This window comes from Peromyscus californicus, unplaced genomic scaffold (genome assembly GCF_007827085.1).
Source record: "Peromyscus californicus insignis strain IS unplaced genomic scaffold, ASM782708v3 Scaffold_13__1_contigs__length_99412109, whole genome shotgun sequence".
Taxonomy (NCBI): Eukaryota; Metazoa; Chordata; class Mammalia; order Rodentia; family Cricetidae; genus Peromyscus; species Peromyscus californicus.
Genome location: NW_026294424.1, coordinates 57,521,708 through 57,542,937, shown reverse-complemented (window position 1 = coordinate 57,542,937; position 21,230 = coordinate 57,521,708). Strand labels below are relative to the sequence as shown.

General features: G+C 41.6%; 1 protein-coding gene across 1 annotated transcript in view; it reads right to left on the bottom strand.

Moving 5' to 3' along the window:
- Nwd2 (NACHT and WD repeat domain containing 2) overlaps nucleotides 1-21,230 on the bottom strand; it is a 161,164-nt gene that overhangs the window by 129,614 nt on the left and 10,320 nt on the right. The gene's annotated exons all lie outside the window — the stretch shown is intronic.

Here is a 21,230-nt window from a genome sequence, read left to right as displayed (position 1 = left end):
AAGTCCACTCAAATCCCTCACATCTTCCTATTACGTAGGAAGGATCTGACTTTAAAGCATCACCCATCCATTTGAATTCATCCAGGCACTAAGTTAAGCTGACATTTAACCGCTCAATTGGGAGTGGACAGATGATTGAAAGACCCCATGTACGAAGTCTTCATTCGTTAGAATGGGTTTCTGGACTCATACAGAATAAATGGAGCAGCTGTTTACTGCCAGTGACTGGAATCTGCATCTGAGTAACTATCATACACATCCTAGTGCTTTCACTAATTTGCTACCTTGACCCAGAGATGCCCAGGAAGTATTTACTTCACTCTTTACAGGCTCTTCGTCAGCCTTACAAAGGCATTCTGTCAATGATCAGGAAAGAAGGCAATAGCCAGTTACTTCCAGTGGTCTTCTGAAGCCCTGGTTGAACATCATTTAATCATTTTCCTTCCTCCTACAGTTCAGGGACTATTGCAGTCTTTGGCTCTCTTGTCTGTAAATCAGTTCTCTGATTTTAAAGATTATAAAGGACAAGACATTTTCCTTCCATTCTTCCCCTTCCTTCTATTCCCTATCACTCTGTTCCCTCTCCTCCCCTCAATGATATTACTTCCATGAAAACAGCTGACAATAACTAGCTATGTGCCAGGACAGTGCTAAATCCTTTCCACGTCTCACTAAACATCATAGAAAAGAGATGATGGTAAGCCACCCAACATGAGTGTGGGGAACCAAGCTAGGGTCTTCTTCAAGAGCACTATGAGCTCTTAACCACTGAGCAATGACTCCAGCCTAGTTCTGGAGGGAAACTTTCCTGTTGCTTCCTTGAAAAATAAAACTATGTTATTTATCTGGTTCTGTTTGAGCTCATAAAGGTTGGCATCTACAGGGAGAGGTAAATCTCAACAGCTATGAGGGCACACAGTGAAATGAAGTGTTGGATTTCTGGGCTGTGTGTGTGTGTGTGTGTGTGTGTGTGTGTGTGTGTGTGTGTGTGTGTGTGTGTGTGTGTACATGCATGCACTCACAATCTGGGCTTATCGTAAGTGAAGCAAAAAAAAAATCACAGTGAGGTGTCACTGCACATCTGTTAGGATGGCTTCATTGTCAGAGAAAGTAAGTATTGGAGAGAGTGGAGTACCTTCTTTTGTGCTGGAAGTGAGAACTGGTTCAGCCATTGTGGAACCTTGTCTTAGAATCACTTTTAAAAATTGAGTTGAACTAACCTGGGAGGTGCTGTTGCATGACTTTAAACCTAGCACTTGGGAAGCAGAGGCAGACAGATCTCTTTAAGTTCGAGGCCAGCCTGGTTGGCAGAGCAAATTCCCGGATAGCCAAGGCTACACAGAGAAACTCTGTCTTGAAAAAGACAATAAAAATAATTTGAGTTGAATTAATGGGTAAATATACTTTCTACAGAAACATTAAAATCTATAACCTTTGTGAATAAAGCTGGCGGTTGGGCCTGTCTAATAATTATGGTGAGATAGCATCCTGGCCTCAGATGATCTGCTCTCCACTAGTCTGTTGATCTCATTTCCTATCTCAGCTGATACCTGGCAGACATATACAGATACAGCTTCCTGGATTTTTACAGATAGCATCTGTTCTGGCTGGCTGGTGTCTGCCCTCAGAGGATATTAAATTTTTGGAAAATCACCCACATCTCCACTTACTATCTACTCTATTTGATCTCGCTGTTCCTTGAACATCCGGGGCCACACTTTGAAACACGGTTCTTGAACTGGGTTTTGCATTCACTAGTCCCCTTGGTAGAAATGTTTGTCTTTTATCTTTCTGTCTGACTCTATCACTGTTAACCTCTCTGTTCAAATTTCATCTCATCAGACAGACATTCCGACTTCCTAACAAGTGGGAAGAGCATTTCTCACTATGATTTGCCCTTATCTTATTCCATTTCTCTTTATTGTACTTACTATTGCTTCCAAAAGCTTTAAAAATACTGCACAATTCATTGTATTTGTATATTAACATTGTGAACTGTCCACTCACCAGACAGTGAGCACAGTGAGGTGGGAGCCAGAAAGATGTTTGTTTACTAATGCAGCCATTTACACACTTACATTCTAGGTGTTCTAATGGTGCCACTTAAAAACTGACACATAGCAACTGTGTATTTATAGGGTAGAGTGTGATAGTTCTACACATATTAAATTCAAGATCCTGATGCTAATGCTGAAATCATTTCCATCTCCTTAAACATTTATCCTTTCATGGTGCTGTGAACCTTTGAACTTTTCTAGTTATTTTTAAATACACAAAGAACTTTATAAACTCTAGTCCCCAACTGTGTGAAATAGTAATTTGCATGCAGAAAGCCTTCAGTGAATACTTGTTGAATGACTCTTGTGAACGTTTCATTAAAACTTGGGTTTGACATGCTTACGTCAGTAGTTTGTAACTTCTTCTGGTGAAGTTTCAAAGGCACTTTAGACATATTTGTAGTAAATATGGCCTCTTAAGATGTCCTCTTTGATAGATAGGTGACAATAAACATTCTGTTGCATTGCAAACAAACAGACTAGAATTGTTCCTTCGAGGTATCATTGTGCTGTATGCCTTTCTCTTCCCAATGGGGCACATAGCACAAAGATACCGCTAGCTGATGCCTGGCTATTTCAAGCCTGCTAGTTGGTTGAGGCTTGACATCTTTTTGTCTAGCTGGACTTTTAGCATATTCTAGGAAAGGGACCTACGGTAGCATTGTATCTGCTGATGCTTAGCCATCTGGTTAACGCGTGGCACAGTCTATTGTGCTCACCCCATGTCACAAGCTTTATGTCATTTAAACTTCATAGGAAGCCTATGATGTTTTCAGTTTCAAAGACAAAGATGTTGGGAACTCAAGGAGATAAGTGATTTTCTTTAGCCTCCTATATCAGAAACGGCACAGAACAAGACCTCCAACCCCATTTTCACTCCAAGTCTGACCCTCAGCCTCTGCATTCTCTAATCTTTGTGTCTTGAGTATTGTATGCTCTCTCATAATGGATTACATCTCACAATCTCTTCTATCCAGGAGTTTATATTGAACTGCCTTACTCCAAGTCCCAATGAAAGTCTCAGTAATTGGGGTAATGAAAGAACTGTCTGTGCTTAGTTTCCACAGTCTAACTTTACATTTAGATTACTCACAGAAATATGCAGAAAGCCCCCCCCCCCACAACAATGTTTTCCACTAACTCAATCTTACCTCTTATTGCTTGGCAGTCTCTATGGTACCTCCTGACCCATAACCAGGCAGAACATCTGAGCAGCAGGAGCAGAGCAACACTGCTACTGTTTTCAGGCAATGCAACAGTGTGTGACAGAGTTAGGTAGATGGCACACTTTCTCTCCACAAAGAAAACTGCGATCCCCGCTGTCACAGAAGCAGGGTCATGTAACATTGCAGTTGGAAATTGCCCTGGGGATTCCACTTTTCAATCCCTCCATTCTGCAGATGCAAAAAAAAAATGCAGAGGGAATGCCCATAGTTCAGAGCTAACATTCAAACCAGAAGTATAAGTCATTTGTTTCATGCCTCTTCCACTTAATTAAAATGTTGTAAAACCTGTACAAATGCTATGAGAAAAGAAGAAAGCTCTTAAAGAAAAAAATGCTGTCACTTCTCCAACTTCTTCCCAATTGTACGTGATTTAATCGTAACACAGAATGAAGCGTTTCATAATAATAATGTTACAGAGAGCAGCAGAGTTCTCAACTGGTCCCTGAAGTCATCAGGCTGTTTACTGGAAGCTCTTGATCTCTCTCTGTTTTATAAGAAATTCATGGGATTTAATATTCACTGTGACTGCATAATTTTATAACCACTTCATTTCTCAGCCCCTGCTTCCTTGGGTGGTGCAAAGACTTTTTTTTTGGCTTTCCATTGTCCCCTTCCTCTTGTGGCCACTTCAGAGCACTGGGAAGCTACATCCATGGAATGGAATGTGCCTGGCTGAGAGTAATGGCCTCTGTGTGTTAGAGACTCTCAGGCTGAATATTTTTGGCTGTCTTTTAGGGACCTGGTTAGTCAGATTTTTTTTTTCCTTTATCTCTGTGAAACACACCTGAGAACAAATCAAGAGGAGAGATTAAACAACAAATCTTACTCATAGTTTTGGAGAATCAGTCATGGTCAGCTGTGGTCTTGTGGTGAGGCAGAACCTCCTGGTGGAAAGAGTGTGTGGCAGAGAGAAGTAGCCTATTTTATTATAGCTAGGATGCAAAGAGAGAAAAAGAAGGGGATTAGAACACGAGACCCTCTGCGGTGGTTTGAATTGAGAATGCCAATTGAATTGGCTCATACGTTTGGATACTTGGTCCCCAGTTGGCAGAGAGAGCTCCTTGGGAAGGATGAGGAGGTGTGGTCTTATGGGAGGAGGTGTGTCACTGGGGATGGGATTTGAGGTTTCAGAAGATGCTCATCATGGCCAGTGCTCTCTCTTTGCCTCCTACCTGTGGATCAGAATGTGGACTCTCTGTTGTTCCTGCTACCATGGCTTCCCGTGGCCATTCAGACTCTAGCCCACAGAAACCATAAGCTCCATTAGCACTGTCTTTCATAAGTTGCCTTGGTCATGGTGTTCTGTCACAGCAATAGAAAGTAACTAAGACACCCTTCAAAAACACCTACTTCCTCTAGTAAAGCACAAGCACCTAAAATTTCCAGAACCTTCTAAAACAGCAACAGCAGTTAAGGACTAGGCTTTCAAAAAAGACATCAATGGGAACATTTCAAGCTACACTAAGGTCTGCGGCAAGGCGACAGGGGAACTCTTCAGCCATGAAGGGGTTGGGAGATGACATTCTAGCTAGAGTTGGTCTTGGTGCAGTAGAGCCTGCAGGACTGGGATTGCCTGGGAATAAAGTCTCAAGGAAGCGCTTTCATCCTTTTCCAACAAGCATTTCTTAGCTTCTATTTCATGTGTAGATATTAGTTCATCAATTAAACTGCAATCTCATTAGTTATTTTTATTTTATGAGTTTAAGTACTACAAATTTGGAAGAGTGCCAAGCGAAAGTCCTACGTTGTTTTTATTTAGGGTTCATATCCACCGTGTTAGGATTTACTTCTCAGAACTCTTCCAGATAGACAGAATACATATTATGGTTAGTGGCAATTGTCAATTCGAAAGGATCTAGATTACCCAGGGCACAGCTGTGAAGGATTGTGTAGGTTAGGTTAGCCTTTGAGCGTGTCTGTGGGGTTTTTATCTTGATGAATTCATTGAGGTAAGAAGATGTGCCTACTGTGTGTGGCACTCTTCCTAGGGTTTGGATTTAGGTTTGCATCCAAAGGAAATGAGGGAGAAGTGGACTCTTTTAAAAACATGCTTTGTTTGAAAATGCCATGAGGATATCTACTATCTTGAAAGGTATTTAATTTTTTTTTTTAAATAGGAAAAGTGAGCTGAGCACACACATTCATTGTTTTCTTCTTCTTGACCATGGGTGTCACTTGACTGACTAACTGCTCCAAGCTCCTGCAACCTTACCTTCTCCACCACAGCTGACTGCACCTTGGACGGTGAGCCAGCCTCAGGTTTTCTCCAGCAAGCTGCTCTTGTCAGGGTATTTGAACACAGCAACAGGAAAGAAACTAACACACACATTTGGTTTGGGTTTTGCTGTTGAGGAATATTCTAGCACCTGCTTTTGGTCACGTGGCTGATAAACACTGAATCTAGATTCCTGGGGCTGAAAGTCAGGATACTCTGATAACAGATAAAATTCATGCCCTGGCATTCTTCACATGTAGGCACCAGCAGAGAGGAAATGCTCCATTTTGAGGACAACAGGATGTTCATTGGGTCACTTGTGACTGTTCCATTGCAGCTGCCTTCGGAGCAGGGGTCTGTTCCATCTCACTTATATGATCAGTAAGAGTTCTTAGTGGAGACAGACTCAGTAATTTTCCAGAAGGAAACAGGTAAAGAAAAACAAAACGATTATACAATAAGAACCCAGGACAAGTAACCAGCTGCTACGTTTGAATATCTTTTAAAAACTCAGTAAAAATGAACACATCTGACTAAGCTCTACATTTCCTCTTCCTCAGGTATCACACACCTGCACAGGAGAGTGAGCTCATGACCTGCTGATGTGGCATGTTGACCGCCTGACTGTGAGAGCAGCTGAACTCCTCCGATTTCCAATGCTTGAAAGTAGACCAAGCTCCAAAGCTAGAAGCAGAAGTGCTCTGTGCTTCACAATTCCTGAATGGCCCTGTCTTCTTCCTTCATTTACTTTTCACTTTTCGAAGCAGAGTTGATGATCAGGTGTCTGAGCAGACCCTGGTCACATTCAACCTATAAACCCTCTCCCCATTCCCTGTCCATGTACCCCTAAACATGCACACCTATGACAAAAGTTATGTTCTTCTGTCACAACAACATTGGCTTACAGCAGCCATCAGAGGCACAGGAGGACAATCACTTTTCATTAAGAACTGATTAGGTTATTTTTGAAATAGTAACTACTTGGAATTAGCATAACTTTTCAATATTGTGTGAGATTTGCATAAAAACTTCTTAGATAATGGTGGCTGCCATTTTTTTTTTTATTAAGCACAGTCTTTCTCACATAAAACGTAGCTTTAGAACATCGGTGGTAATCAAACTGTGCAGTAAGGTTTAAAAGATTAACAGAAATCAGAAAAGTCTTTATGTAGACTTAAAGCCACATTAAAGGGACCGTTTTTACATGTGGAAGGAATCATACCTTTTAGAAGAAGAGATTAGCACATTTTCCTTTAAAAAGTGGAAGTGCTAACTTTTCATTCTCTTTGAATGTAATTCTATTGATCTCTGTCTGCTACCTATCATTTCAAAGACTTGTCTCTTTAAATTTTTTTTGGCAGCCCATTTTTTTTAAAGGAAGTTGGTAGTTTCTAGTAGAGAAATAACTTATTAATGTAATACCTCCCAGCTTGGGTTGAAGTCATATTTATGTTTCAAACCAATATTTTTAAAATATGATGTCGTTAAGTGGCCTCTTCCAGCTAAAAGCATTCATGATTATATAGGCGGTGGCTAATAGCCTATTTCATGCCACAATTTAAAAGAAGTTGGGGGAGAAAGAATTTATTCAAGTAAACCTCATTCCCTTGTAGTCAATTTAGCTATCTTCTAGGGCTTTTAACACACTCTGCTATATAATTTCTGAGTCCTTACTGTGTTTTAGGAACTGGCTTAGATGCTCTATACAACATTCATTTCTTTTCCACAATAGCCTTTTAAGGTGATTATTATTGTCCCCCATTTTCAGAAGAGAATTGGAGCTGGAAGAGACCAAATGCTGTACTCAAGTTTATAACAAATCTTGAGATTTAAACCAGGATCTTGACACCCCCCCGCCCAGTTCTTTATTATTAGCCTGTCCATGAATCTGCTTTACTTTTATTACTCTTGCTTGTATGTTGCTGTGTAATAACTACCACTCTACTCTTCTTGAATCTGCAGTTTGCAGAGAGTTGAGATGGAAGTCCAGTCTTTCCCCATATATCGTCAGTCATCTTGCCTTGGGATATAGAGCCACTACCAATGTAGCACATGTTACCTGTGAATGAGGTGGTATTGGCTGCTAGTGGATCTCTATTGAGGCCCCTGGACTAGGTGGCAGGGTTCTAAGTTCTAAGAATAATTGTGGAAATGGCTGGTGTCTAAAAGCCTACCCCCCACCCCAGACACTGGTTCTGTGCCTCTTTTGTGTTCTATATGATGGAACAGTCAACAGAATCCAAATCCAAAAGAAGTCACAGCCTTCACCTCCTAATGTGCCCTGTTTGCAAAACTCTTGACACTTTGTAAAACTTCTTGTTCAGCAGTTTTTCTTAAGTTATAAAACTGCCTAATTTAAGAATGTTCTTTCTCTCATGACCTTGAAGATGATACCTGCAAATGGTAGTAGCTTTGATGGTTATTCTTGGTTGTCAACTTGACACATCTGAGAAGAGATCATTAATTGAAGAATTGTCTTCACCAGAGGGGCCTGTGGGTATTTCTTTGGGGGAATTTTCTTGACTGTTAATTAATGTAGGAGGGTCCAGCTCACTGTGGATAGTGCATTTCTCAGGCCTGTGGGTCTGGTCTGAGTAACAAAGGTAGCTGAATGTAAGCCAGAGACCAATGCAGGAAGCAGCGCCGTCATAGTTTCTACTATAGGTTCCTACCCAAATTTCTCTTGATGATGGACTGTAACCTGAAAGGTGAAATAAGTTGCTTTTCTTGTCATGGTGTTTACTACAACAGCAGAAAACCAAGCTTCATCAGAAAGTGGAGCGGGTTGTTACTGTCATGAACCTGACCATGACTCTCGAGAGTAGAACATTGGGATGGAAACGTCATGCTCAGAGCTTAGTGGGCTACTCTGTGGGAGCCTGGTAAATAAAAATGTTGAGAGAAATGAAGACAATGGAGGCTAGTTTGTGAAGTTGCATGGGGGAAGCAAAGTCTCCATAAGGGCTATTCATGGGATAATTTGGATTAAGACACTGTGGAAGTGAAATCTTCTGGCCAGCCGAGGAGTCAGTTGCAATTGGTAAGAGATCAGCATCATCAAGGTGAAATCTTTCTGGGAAGTATTCCCATAAGGTTAGCACACAGAGGCTGGGAGAGACCAAAGCTACATAACAAGTTACTAGCAGAACTTAGCCAAGTCTAAGAGTTGCCCATCTGGTTTTAAAGGCATGAGAGAGACAAGATTGAGGAATCATGGAGAGTAGCTGAGGCCTAGCACCATGTGGCAGGGTACAGAGTCCCTGAAGAGAGGCCAGGAAAGGAGGTGCAATCTCAGTTGCAGTGGAAACTCAGGATATTGAGGGTGTCAGGAGAGTGGAATGTCTACCAAGGACACCACAGGTATGGAGCTAGCCTGAGCTTGTAAGACAAGCTGCATGGGTTTCAGGTGACAGAGAAGAAATGGCGCTACTCAAGCCTTTTGGTACCAGAAAATCATGGATAAGTCCCAGATGTTGGCCATTGATAGACACTGTTTGACTTCAGTTTCACTTTTATCTGACTGCAATTATTCCCCGATTCTTGGCTCTTGTTTTTGATGTTACAGGTGGCCACAGACAAGAGACTTGAGTTTTAAAAGACACCTTAGACTTACAAAGTATTGAACTTTTTAAAGAACATGAGACCTTGAAGAAAAGGAATTGTTATGGTTTAACAGTAATGTGTTTGTGTATTAAGTTGACAAAGGGTGGACTTCTGATAGCTTTGGTTGTTAACACATCTGGGAAGACGGCACTTCAACTGAAGAACGGCCTCCGTGAAACCAGCCTGTGGGCTTTTTTGTGGGACATGTTCTGAAAAGATGGAGCCAGAGTCACAGGAACCAGCCACAGTAGGCAATACAATCCCTAGTCCAGTGGGTCTAAGCCATATAATAAAGGTAGCTGAATGTGAGTGAGAAAGCAAGACAAGAGACAGTACTCCTCAGTGGTTTCTGTCCCCGGTTCCTGCTCAAGTTCCTGCTACGACTTCTTTTGCTAATGGGCTGTGTAACCTGTAAGCAGAAGTAAATCCTTCCTTTCTCAAGTTGCTTTTGGTCATGGTGTTTCTCATAGCAGCAGAAAAGAAAACCAGAAAAATATTTTCATGGGGGGGAATGGGTCTGGATCATTTTCCTTTCTGTTACATAATCCCAATATTATTGACATTGCTTTTGCATAAAGCAGTTTCCCACCAGTTGAGTTGCTGGAAGCTTTGGGACCCAGTGTGGTGGTGCTGAGAGACTGCAGTCCCCGAAAGAGGCGGGAGCTAGTTAAGTCACTAGGTCACTAGGGTGCCACCCTCAAAAAAATTAATGCTGTTATCACTGGGTCCCAGGAGAATGAATGAGTCATGGTAAAACGCACAAGCCTGGCCCATGGATCCCTCTGGTTCCTTATTTCACTGTGTCATTTCTCCCTCTTGCATAAGCTTCTGCCATGAGCAGACAGGTCATGTGTGATGTAGACAGAAGACCCTCATCAGAGACAAACAAATGTGGGTGCCACGTTTCCTGATTCCCAGAACTATGGGCTCCAGAAACTCCAGTGTCGGATACTTTGTGTAGCAACAGAAGATGATCTAACGCAATGGATTATTCAGGTTTATGAATAGGGCAGGCGGGCTTAAAAATTAACTCTGGATTCTCATGTATTTTTGGCATCTCTAGAAGACTTTTCTTACAAAAGAATTTTTGCATCATTTGAAGCTTTATCTTCTTATGATGCAGTGACCCACGATAACGCCTGGATCTTATTTTAGTTAGCATTTTCTAGAGTGCCATCCACTGAGTAGGATCCTTTGCTGAAGCCACTCTGCTTAGCAACAGCCTGGCATGCAGGTTCTACTTGACGCAAGTACATTTTCAGTATATTTAACAGTTTCAACACATCTTTCTCCCTTTGAGAAGCTGTGATTCTATCAGCTCTGTCATCTGAGCAAGAACTTCTTACCAGTTATTTTTCCCCCCACCAGTATAATTCCCCCCTCTGTACGCCTGTTTTCTCCGCTTTGGCCAAAGGAAGTAGAATGAACACTTTCTCTCTTTTCCCTGCTCTTATTGCCTCCTCCCTCCCCCCACAGTGTTTACATTAAAAAAATATACTGTACAGTATAATGAATGATAAACGCTAGTCTTCATTCCATGGCAGGCATTACTAATCAACCATTGCTTTCTTTTTCATTCAGCTTTAATACGGCCCCAGATTCTTCTCTGATGATTCAAAAACGAGGCACACTTCACTTCTGGGGTATGTATAATTCCTATTCTTCAGGGATGGCTATTAATTAGGCCCTTCTCACCTCTCACAATTACTTATTTTTACTGAATAATTCCTCCCAGGAAGCAACTCCTACATCCACCCTGACATATCTGGAAGCAAACCTCCTCTGTAAAATGGAGGCTGTTCCCAGCATATTGGCCCAATCATAAAATTATCCAGGAAGTTCTTAGCATTGTTTCTTTCCCAGCTCTCTGTGACTCACAGGTCACATTGCTAAGAAACAGTTATGACCTCATGTAGCATAAATCCTAATTGGTCTTAATAAATCCCCGGAGCCAGATATTGGGTTAAATGCTAAAAGATCAGAGAGACAAAGGAACAAGCCACAGCCCCCTCTCACCTCACCAACTCCTCAGTGGAAAAGGACTGAGCTCCTGTCTCCTCCAGCCTTATAGTTCCTTTCCTTGCTCACCCATATCACTTCCTCTCTCAATTGCCCTAGTGATGGGATTAAAGGCATGTGTGCCTCCCAAGTACTAGGAGCAAAGGCATGAGATCCCAAGTGCTGGGATTAAAGGTGTGTGCCAACACTGCCTGGCCTCTATGACTGACTAGTGGCTGGCTTTGCCCTCCGATCTTCAGGCAAGCTTTATTAGTTAGAGCATACACAAAATATCACCACAACCTTGCATGTGGGTGCCGATCCTGGCAGCCCTCCCTTGTTTCTGCAGTATGGGGGTCTTACTGCTTTTGTTCCTTTCTACCTATCCTCACTTTATTATGGGAGTCAAGCACAGTATTTCCCAACACCTTTATGCTTCCTATGTGCCCAAAGCCCATTTTATTCAATAACAACAATAGTAAAGGCGGCGTTCAGGTAATTCTCATTCCCATGTAATCCTTTTAACTAGTCTCCAGGACTTTTGACATATTATAACTTGCAGTTTTTGAGTCTTGGCTATCTTAGTACAATCTGTGATCCTGGTTCTTACCCTTAGGAAAATTTAAATAACTTTTGCCATATTCCTTGATCACTTGTTGGTTGCCTTAGATTCTATTGGCATTTCTAGAACCGAAATTGTCTTGAAAATCTCCCCTATCTTGATCTGGATTTGTTCTCCTAACCTGCAACCAGACCGCTTGCTCGCTGTGGTTTAGAGGAGACTGTCAGTTCTTAGATTCAGTTCACCTGAGTCTTTCCTTTTGACTAAATGTGAGTGGCTCATGCTTCATGAAATACCTATCTCCCGTTTCTTTTGTGACTGTCCATGCCAACTGTGTCTATGCAGGGACACAATGGGAATCTAGAAAACACTGTAGCTGATACTTGGGATAACATTAGACAGAAATGGATTTGGTGGCAAGAATCTCTGAAAGATACTGCTGTAATGATAGCATTGTGAAGGATGCTCCTTATGTTTTATGATGGTTTCATTTCTGCAGCCCTATAGGAGTGAGACACCTGTCACCCCTGCTTCACTTTGAACAGAATGCCTGTCACAGTCTTTGAAACAGTTTTGATTTAAAATGAGGTTTTAAGGAAGTATTTAATTAGAAGGGGGTATTGTTATCATTCTGAGCTGCAGTTTCTGATCTTTTTATTAAGTTTCTATCACATAACTTCTTTGCCCAGTTATGCATCAGCCAACACATTTTAATTTGAGGAATTGCTCTTTTGCTTCCACATATTATTGTTAGGAAAGGTAAAGTGATACAAGGTGTCTCCATGCCAGTATCACCCTGATTTCTTCTAGACATATTTTACAATGTAGCACTTCCATGACTTTTGAGCAAACCCACACCCTTTCTATCTGCGTAAGTCACATGACAACACAGAAAAATTTAAAAGAAATTTTTAGTGGAAAGCAACCTGAAGCTGGATTGCTTATTATTCTTGGTCTATGCTTGACAACAGATAGTCTTTGATGTCCAAATGCCTGCATAACTGCTCTTCTGGGATGCCTTGGATTTGAGTTCATGTAATATTCAGACACAAAAGTGATTACTTGTGAACATTTTCTTGTTGAGTCAGTGAAATATGTATTGTCATGTGAGTTCTTGCTAGGAATTTTCCAACCAAGTGCATTTTCCAGCATTTCAACAAATACTAATGTCCTCAGCCCAATTTAAAAAAAAAATCAACCCTTAGGCTTACTTTATTAAATTCAATTAATTCATGTTATTGTGTAGAACTTCTCACACTTGCCATTTAAAAAGATGTTTGTGAGGTTTTTTTAAATTTTTATTTTTCAGTTACTTAAAGAGATGAAATGAGTATTCTCAAGGCCATGCCAAGCTCCCATCTTATAGACACATTTTGATATTTGTTTGTAGTTCTTGGTGTAATTATCTTACATTCTTGATGGCTCATCATCTTCTTTATATTAGTTTTTCACTGCTGGGGTGTGAATTCTAGGACTTGTGTTGCAAGGTGAGCACCAAGCCACTGAGCTATACCCCAGCCTTCTGTTACCCATCAGTGTTTAATCTGTACTGTTTAAAACTGTAGCTCTAATGTGTATCGTAACTTGTTTTGGGTAATGGCATATGAATGTTCAAAAGGAAACAAATATCCACTCTGGGTAGTGGAGGTGGTTCTCTGTCCTAACCAGAAGGTCTCTGACTCTCCTCCGCTCTCTGTATCTCATTTCCCTTCTCCACAACTGCAAACCCAGGGCAGACTAAAGCAGGTATCTTAGCACACCAGCACACTCTTACCCTTTGGGAGCTGACCTGTGCCCCGAGAGCATACATTACCTTCTTCTTCAAACTCATGTTTTATGGGGTAGAACACATGTTAACACCAATGAACAGTGAGCCTTGTCTGAGTTCCCAATCACAGAGGTATGAAAAACAGTAAACCATTGTTTTAAGGTTTTATGTCTTGGAGTGGGTTGATTAATAGCAACAGATAGCTGGAACAGAGACTCCAAACATGCAGACATCTTTTAAAATAGAAAACGAGAAGGCCAATACCATGGTATAAAAAGAATACTGGAAGATTGGTTAGCTGGTATATAAAACCATGAAGTCAGGATCGATTTGTAGCTAGTGTACTTCTATGGTCCAAGTCATGCTTTTAAGTGTTTTCACAAGATATCAGTTCTGTTCCTAATCAAAGAGCTGGAAGTTCTTTGCTGAGTAACAAAGGGTGTTTCTTTCTGTTCTCTGTGGAGATCTCATCATCACTTTGCCTCATATTTGATTTTCATGTAGAATGGTTTCTGTACTCTGGCTCTATCCATTCCCGTGGGGAGACCTGCCAGCTCCTCACTCTGATCCACCCCCCCCCCAAAAAAAAACTGGTTTATGCAACTCTCCATAGTACATCTTGGATATTCCTTTGCTTGTATCTTTAGTATGACACTCATCATGTACATTATGGTATTTAGATAAACTCCACAAGAGCAGAGACCTGGTCTGTATGGTTACAACTGTGTGTTAAGCACTGGAATGGCATCCATATGGAATAGAATGTTCAGGTACTTTCCTTGGTTGAAGGAATGCATGTGTCTTTCTCCTGAGCTCTGTTTTTTGGATCCATTACCCCTTCTTTCCATCCTCTCCATTGTAGAGTATGGGCTAGAAGCATGGAAATTCTTAGACTTGCCTGTCACAGGTGTCCATATACAATTCCAGCCTGTGGTGATATATTGTGTCCCTAATAAAATTTGTCTGAAGATCAGAGAAACAAAGGAATAAGCCACTGCCACACCAAGTCTCACATTGCCAACTCCACGAACCCTCTGACTGAAATCCTCTGAATCCTCACCCGAAAGGCTCTAGCCTAAAAAGCCTTTCATTCCTGTCTCCTCATGCCTTATATACCTTTCTCTGACTTGCCATATGACTTCCTTTTTAGTGCTGGGATTAAAGATGTGTGCCACCACTGTCTGGCTCTGTTTCTCTCCTAGTCTGAATCAACCTCATGTAATCCAGGGTGGGTTTGAACTCACAGAGATCCATCTGCCTCCCAAGAACAAGGATTAAAAGTATGTGCCACCACTGCCTGAACTCTATGTTAAATCTAGTGGCTTGTTCTGTTCTCTGATCTTCAGGCAAATTTTATTAGGGTACACAATATATTACCACACCAGCCCATCAAAACTGGGCATGAGAATAAAACTCTTGAAGATGACCAGTGCAGAAATGTAAGTGGAAATGCACAGTGAAGAAGCCTGAATTTCTTTTTCTTTGTCCATATGTCTCTCTGCACAGGGAGAACAATGCACTGATAGGGTAGCCCTGGCCCAGTGTGCTATCACTCCCTGGATCCGCACAGAGAGAACAATGCACTGATAGTGTAGCCCTGGCCCAGTGTGCTGTCACTCCCTGGACATGCATGGCATATGACCTGAAGACAATGGGGAAGTTCTGCTGTTGCTTATGGCGTTTGGCATCTGATTTTTAGCAGACATTTCATTTTGCAGTGGCTGTTGGCTACTTGGTGTCCACGGGGCACTTCTACAGTGTTCTGTCCTCTGGGTGGCAGCTTTTTGCAATGGGACTTAAATGCCTTGTGGTACTCCTTATTTGTCATTCTGTAAACTTTGCAAAGATTTTTTGGAAGCACCCAATTCTTTTTTTTTTTTTTTTTTTTTTTGGTTTTTCGAGACAGGGTTTCTCTGTGTAGCTTTGCGCCTTTCCTGGAACTCGCTTTGGAGACCAGGCTGGCCTCGAACTCAAAGAGATCCTCCTGGCTCTGCCTCCCGAGTGCTGGGATTAAAGGCGTGCGCCACCACCGCCCAGCTGGAAGCACCCAATTCTATGAAAGCTCTGGAGTGGAAAGGTTTCTTTTTCTAGGCTGAGCTCTAACTAATGGCAGATACAGACCTCATTCCTGTCAAAGTTACACCTATACACTACCTGGATATCACTAGAAAATGACACAATGAAAAAATAGCACATGTTTATTGTTTCCTATGTGGCCAGCGCTTGTGTAAGTGCTTTGTGTGTATTCGATTATTCACCCTCCTCTCTAACCCCACTCAGCTATGGCTGTTATCTTCCTTCATGAGTTAGGAAACTGAGAACAAAAGAGTTAAAGAAGTTGCTCAGAAACTGGGGGTGAGGGAGGGCCAATGGAGGGTGGAGATAGGGGATGAGAACATAAGGGAACGGGATGGTCAAGCTGGAACAGGGACAGAGTGGGAGAGCAAAGAAAGAGATACCATGATAGAGGGAGACATCATGGGGATAGAGAGAAACCCGGTGCTAGAGAAGTGCCCAGGAATCCACAAGGATGACCGTACTTTACACTACTGCCAATAGTGATGAGGGTGCTTGAATTGGCCTACTCTGGTAATCAGATTGGTGAATACCCTAACCATCATCATAGAGCCTTCATCCAGTAACTGATGGAAGTAGATGCAAAGATCCACAGCCAAACACTAGGCCGAGCTCCAGGAGTTGAGGGGAAGAGATGGAAGAGGGATTCTATGAGCAAGGGTTATCAAGATCAAGATGGAGAAACGGACAGAGACAACCAAACCAAACTAGTAGGAACTCATGAACTGTGGACCAATAGCTGTTTAATAAACTATTTCTGAGCAACTCCTTTGTTTTGAACATTTAAAGAACTTTATTGGCGATTTGGTTTTCATCTTTTTTTTCTTTAGTTGTATTTTTTTATTAAGAAATTTTCTATTCAGTTTACATACCTCCTTTCTATTCATTTACATACCATCCTCCATGGGACTGGACTAGGCCCTCTGCATAAGTTAGACAGTTGTGTAGCTTGGTCTGCTCAAGGGGCCCCTGGCAGTGGGATCAGGATCCGTCCCTGGTGCATGAGCTGGCTTTTTGGAGCCCAGTGACTATGGTGGGACACCTTGTACAGCCTTGGTGCAGGGGGAGAGACTTGGACCTGCCTCTACTGAATATACCAGGCTCTGCTGACTCCCCATTGAAGGCCTTGCGTTGGAGGAGGTGGGAATGGGTTGGGAATGTAGGGGGGATGAGGTATGGATTGGGGGGGAGGCTAGGGGGCTGGAGGAGGGAGGAGAGAAGGATCTGTGGTTGGTATGTAAAATGAATAGAAAATTTCTTAATAAAAAATACAACTAAAGAAAAAAAAGATGAAAACTAAATCGCCAATAAAGTTCTTTAAATGTTCAAAACAAAGGAGTTGCTCAGAAATAGTTTATTAAACAGCAAATTAGAAATTCAAACCCAGAAAGCTTGGCTCATAAGCCTACTAAGTCTATTAGTAACTAATACTCCCCCTTTCCCCAATAATGTCTGCTTAAGGACCAAGGAGACACAACCAGTAGACTTCTAGTGTCTGTGTATTATGAATGCCCTGTGTATGCTTATCATGAAGTAGCACAATTGGCATATTCTCATTTAATATTCTTTATTTTTTATTTTTAAAGGTATTCTTGGGGTATCAAGATGTCTGTATGTATATAGATGCACATGTGGACATACGCTTTTTGCTACAGTTTTTTTCTTGTCAATGCACAAAGACAGTAAAAAAGGGAGCCATGAGATAGGATATTAGAAAGGTAAGAATAAAAGTAGTGAAGAATTCTTGCAGGTCTCATCTGAATCTTGGTCCAGATCTTTCTTTGTTTGAGGTAGAAATGCAAACTAATGAAAGTGGCCAGTGGTTGCAGACACTGCGCGTACATGAGGCAGGATGTCATTTTTTCTGTGCCTTTATCAAAATGGAGAACAAAATTTCCAACTGAGAGTCTTAAGCCGTGAAGAAGAGTCTGGGAAGCTATAAAATCACACTGACCGAAGAAAAGTAAATGGGAATGGTCTGAATATTGGACTGTAGTGGTATTTGCTCCACCCATGACCTTGGGCTATATAGCCCAAAGGAGGTGGTGCTTCTTGCAATTACACATGACATCTTAAAAAGAAAGGGAGAGGAGTCACGAGGTCCCTTCTCCCTGCTCCCTGCTTCCTGGTGTGATTGAACTGCTGGGTGGATTTGCTCCCCTTCAGATTAGAGGATGACTTCAGCTGCCTACTTGGTTCTGTACTCATGAGTGTATTTCCTCAGTTTATATCCTAGTAAATTTCCTATACTCCTCAAGCAGACTCCTGTGGATTTCTTGCATTATTTGGCCATCAAAGCTAGGTATGAGTACACAATACTCAAAGATGACCACTTTGAAGATCTAAGTGGAAGTGTACAGTAATGAATGTTGATGATTTCTTCTTTGTTCTAAATTTCTTTTCACATGTGAAGTGAGGTGTACTAGCATAGTAGCCCTGGACACACAATGCTATAACTTACTCTGTCCTCATTGGGTGGCTTTGTTTGGGAGAAAAATGTAAGCACAGGAGCCCAGAAACTCCTTTTAATATTTCCAGGAAAGCTGTAATTCCTGCTCTCATCCATATTTTAGGTCTGAAAAGGGTCAACTCTGTCCTTGACAAGAGGCACAATTATTTGTTCCTCATCTGGGAGTTGGGAACTCTGTGTCGTTGTGAATTTGATTTTGGGAAACTCAATATGCATACTTTAAACTACATTGTTCAATAAAGTACAAAATCTCAAACCTTAGTGAACAACAGACTGTTCCTAGTTTGAGTGATTGCATAGCCCAAAATGACCACAAGTCAGTACTAAAAGTTTATTTAACATGAAGCTACTTATTGTCTTTATCTACTTAGAGCAGTGGTTCTCAACCTCACTAATGCTGAGACCTTTAACACAGCTCCTCATGCTGTGGTGATCCCAACCATAAAATTATCTCATTGCTACTTCATAACTGTAATTATGTTATTGTTTTGAATCATAATGTAAATATCTGATATTCAGGATATCTGATATGTGACCCTCAAAGGGGGTGTGACCCACAGGTTGAGAACCACTGACTTAGTAGCCACATGCATATATAATTAGATTCACTAAATGATAGTCATGTTTGTATCATTAAATTTATTAAAATGAATAAAATCTAGATTCTTAGTCACACTGTTTAGTACTCAACCATCACCCATGACTAATGTTACCAGAGCAAATAGACATTTCTGGCATTTAGGAAAGCTCTGCACAACATTTACTAAAGTGAAGATGTGAGTTCTTATAGACACATACATGGCATTGCTGCTAGCCCAGAACCCACATATTTAATAGGAAATGCTCATTTCCTCCCCCCAAACAGGAGAGATTACCAACTCACATTTAATCCAGGAGGTCATGAGTTAAAGGCCTGCATCAACCTTTGCCAATAACAAAGGCAACATTTTCTCTCTTGTCTGAATGAAGATTAAAACTTACTTTATGCTAAACTGGTTCAGAATGGGTGCATGGGATATGAAAGCTCTTTCATACTAATAACTGGGGAGACCCATGAAAGATCCTTTCCTTTCCAATTTTGTACATGTTTTTTTAAATTATTTTTAATTTTATAATTTATTTTAATTTTACATATCAGCCATGGATTCCCTTGTTCACCCTCCTCCCACCCACCCCACAATCCACCCCTCATTTCCATCTCCTTCAGGGCAAGGACTCCCCTGGGGATTCAGCTTAGCGTGGTAGATTCAGTCCAGGCAGGTCCATTCCCCTCCTCCCTTCACCCAGGCTGAGCAAAAGTGTCCCTGCACAGGCCCCAGGCTCCAAAAAGCCAGCTCAAGCACTAAGGACAGGTCCCCGGTCCCACTGCCTGGGAGCCTCCCAAACAGTTCAAGCTAATCAACTGTCTCACTTATCCAGAGGGCCTGATCCAGTTGGGGGCATGTTTCCAAAGAAGTATAAAAGTTGTTCTGGCAGAGAGACAGCAGTTACATGATTAGGAAACTTCCAGGGATTTAGAAAGATGGCATAGACGAATGGGAGTGAGACTAAGTGAAGTCCATCCATTTAAGTGACACGATTGCCTCCCCTGATAAGCATCCATCGTCGTCCATATAGTAAAGACAGGTCAGATGTGGATAGACTTTTGAAGAAGTACAAGTCCATTACAGTTCAATATGCTCTGAGATTCTCTTCTACGTCCCATGATTATCTCTCAGTGGGGACAAGTGGATTGGGGCGGTTGGGTTCCCTTTTAGTTGTTCATATTCTTGGAGCTAGAAGATTCTGGACAGCACTTACCCATCATATTTGGCCATGCAGATATGAGGCATTAACAGGGATCTGGATGCTGCCTAGATTTGCAAAGAGCAGCAAAATAGGTATTTTGAGTTTTCTATGGGATCTGCCTGTTACTCTCTGTTGTATGGATCCAGAAAAGTACTTCATAGCACAAAGCCTGAGTTGTCTCACCTGTAGAATAGGAAGAATCCCTTTGCTTACCACTCTCAGAAGCATTGGAGGATGAGCTCAAAATTGCATGAGCTAATGCATGGGAAACTAATGACTCATTCTGAAGACACATATTGCCGTCATTGTGACTGGGGAAATTCCAATTCCACACAAGCTTTGTAAAGCAGTACCTGCTAAAAACAATCACCCCAGCAAGAGTCTTGTTGGGTTTCTCAAAACAAAACAAAACGGAAGGAAACAAAACTATTGTGGCTTCAACACAAAACAGCTTTTATTCAGAATGCAAATTGGGTTTCTGCTTGTAAAGGAAATAATGAGATAATGTCCTTTGTCTTTATTTGACAGTGGAAAGGCTCTTCATCTCTAGTACTGTCCAAGAATCTAATACTGGATGGTACCAAAACACAAGCATTTGCTTTCTAAATTGAATCCATAAAGATGCTACGGTAAAGTGCTGCCTCCTTGGATGGAGCACTTCCCAGAGTTTTAAGGCTTCAGGTTGAGAGCATTAAAAATGCCCATCTCTGCCTATTTTCAATATGCCCTTGGCTCTTCGGTCTGGATAAAATTCAAAGTCCTGCTTCTCAAGCAATCTTCCCATTTCTGGTCCTTTAAGATCAGCCTGGAAGCCATCCAGCAAAATCAGTGACCAAGAGGCATGGCTGATGCCTCCCTTGTGTTTGCTTTCAAAGCTGTGCTTCGGTGTGTGTGTTAAAGTTTTCAGTGCCACTAAGTTGAGGGTTTGGAGAGTAATGCACACTCAAGGGTGTAACAAAAATGAGAGTAATCTTGCTTCCATTTCCACAGTAAGCTGATAACATCAGCTCATTATCATGCAATCCTAGAAAACGCATATTTAAAGCAAGAAACAAATTGCCCACTGATAACATTCACAGAACACCCAGGGTGGTATTTTAGAAGCAGTTCGCTCAAAGGACAAGGCAATGCTCTAGTGGGTTCCACCGCAGGGCGAACAATTCACGTGGCATTGGAGAAAGTCTTGGATAATTGAAAAATTCGAGACTAAACACTGTCTAATACAATTCCTTCAGACATTATTGCTGGGACTTGCAGATGTCTCGAACCCTAACTTTAATGAAGCTCCCCATTTATGATTATTTGATTCAGATTTCATGTCGAAGTCCTGGGTGGCACACCTGATACAGAATGATTTTTAATGTCGCCAGTTCTCTCTCAAAGCACCCTTTATTAGGTTCTGTGAAAGTGAGTTGTAAATTCAGGGAAGGGCAGTCAGGCCCCCCTCCCTCCGAGGGTAGAACTCTC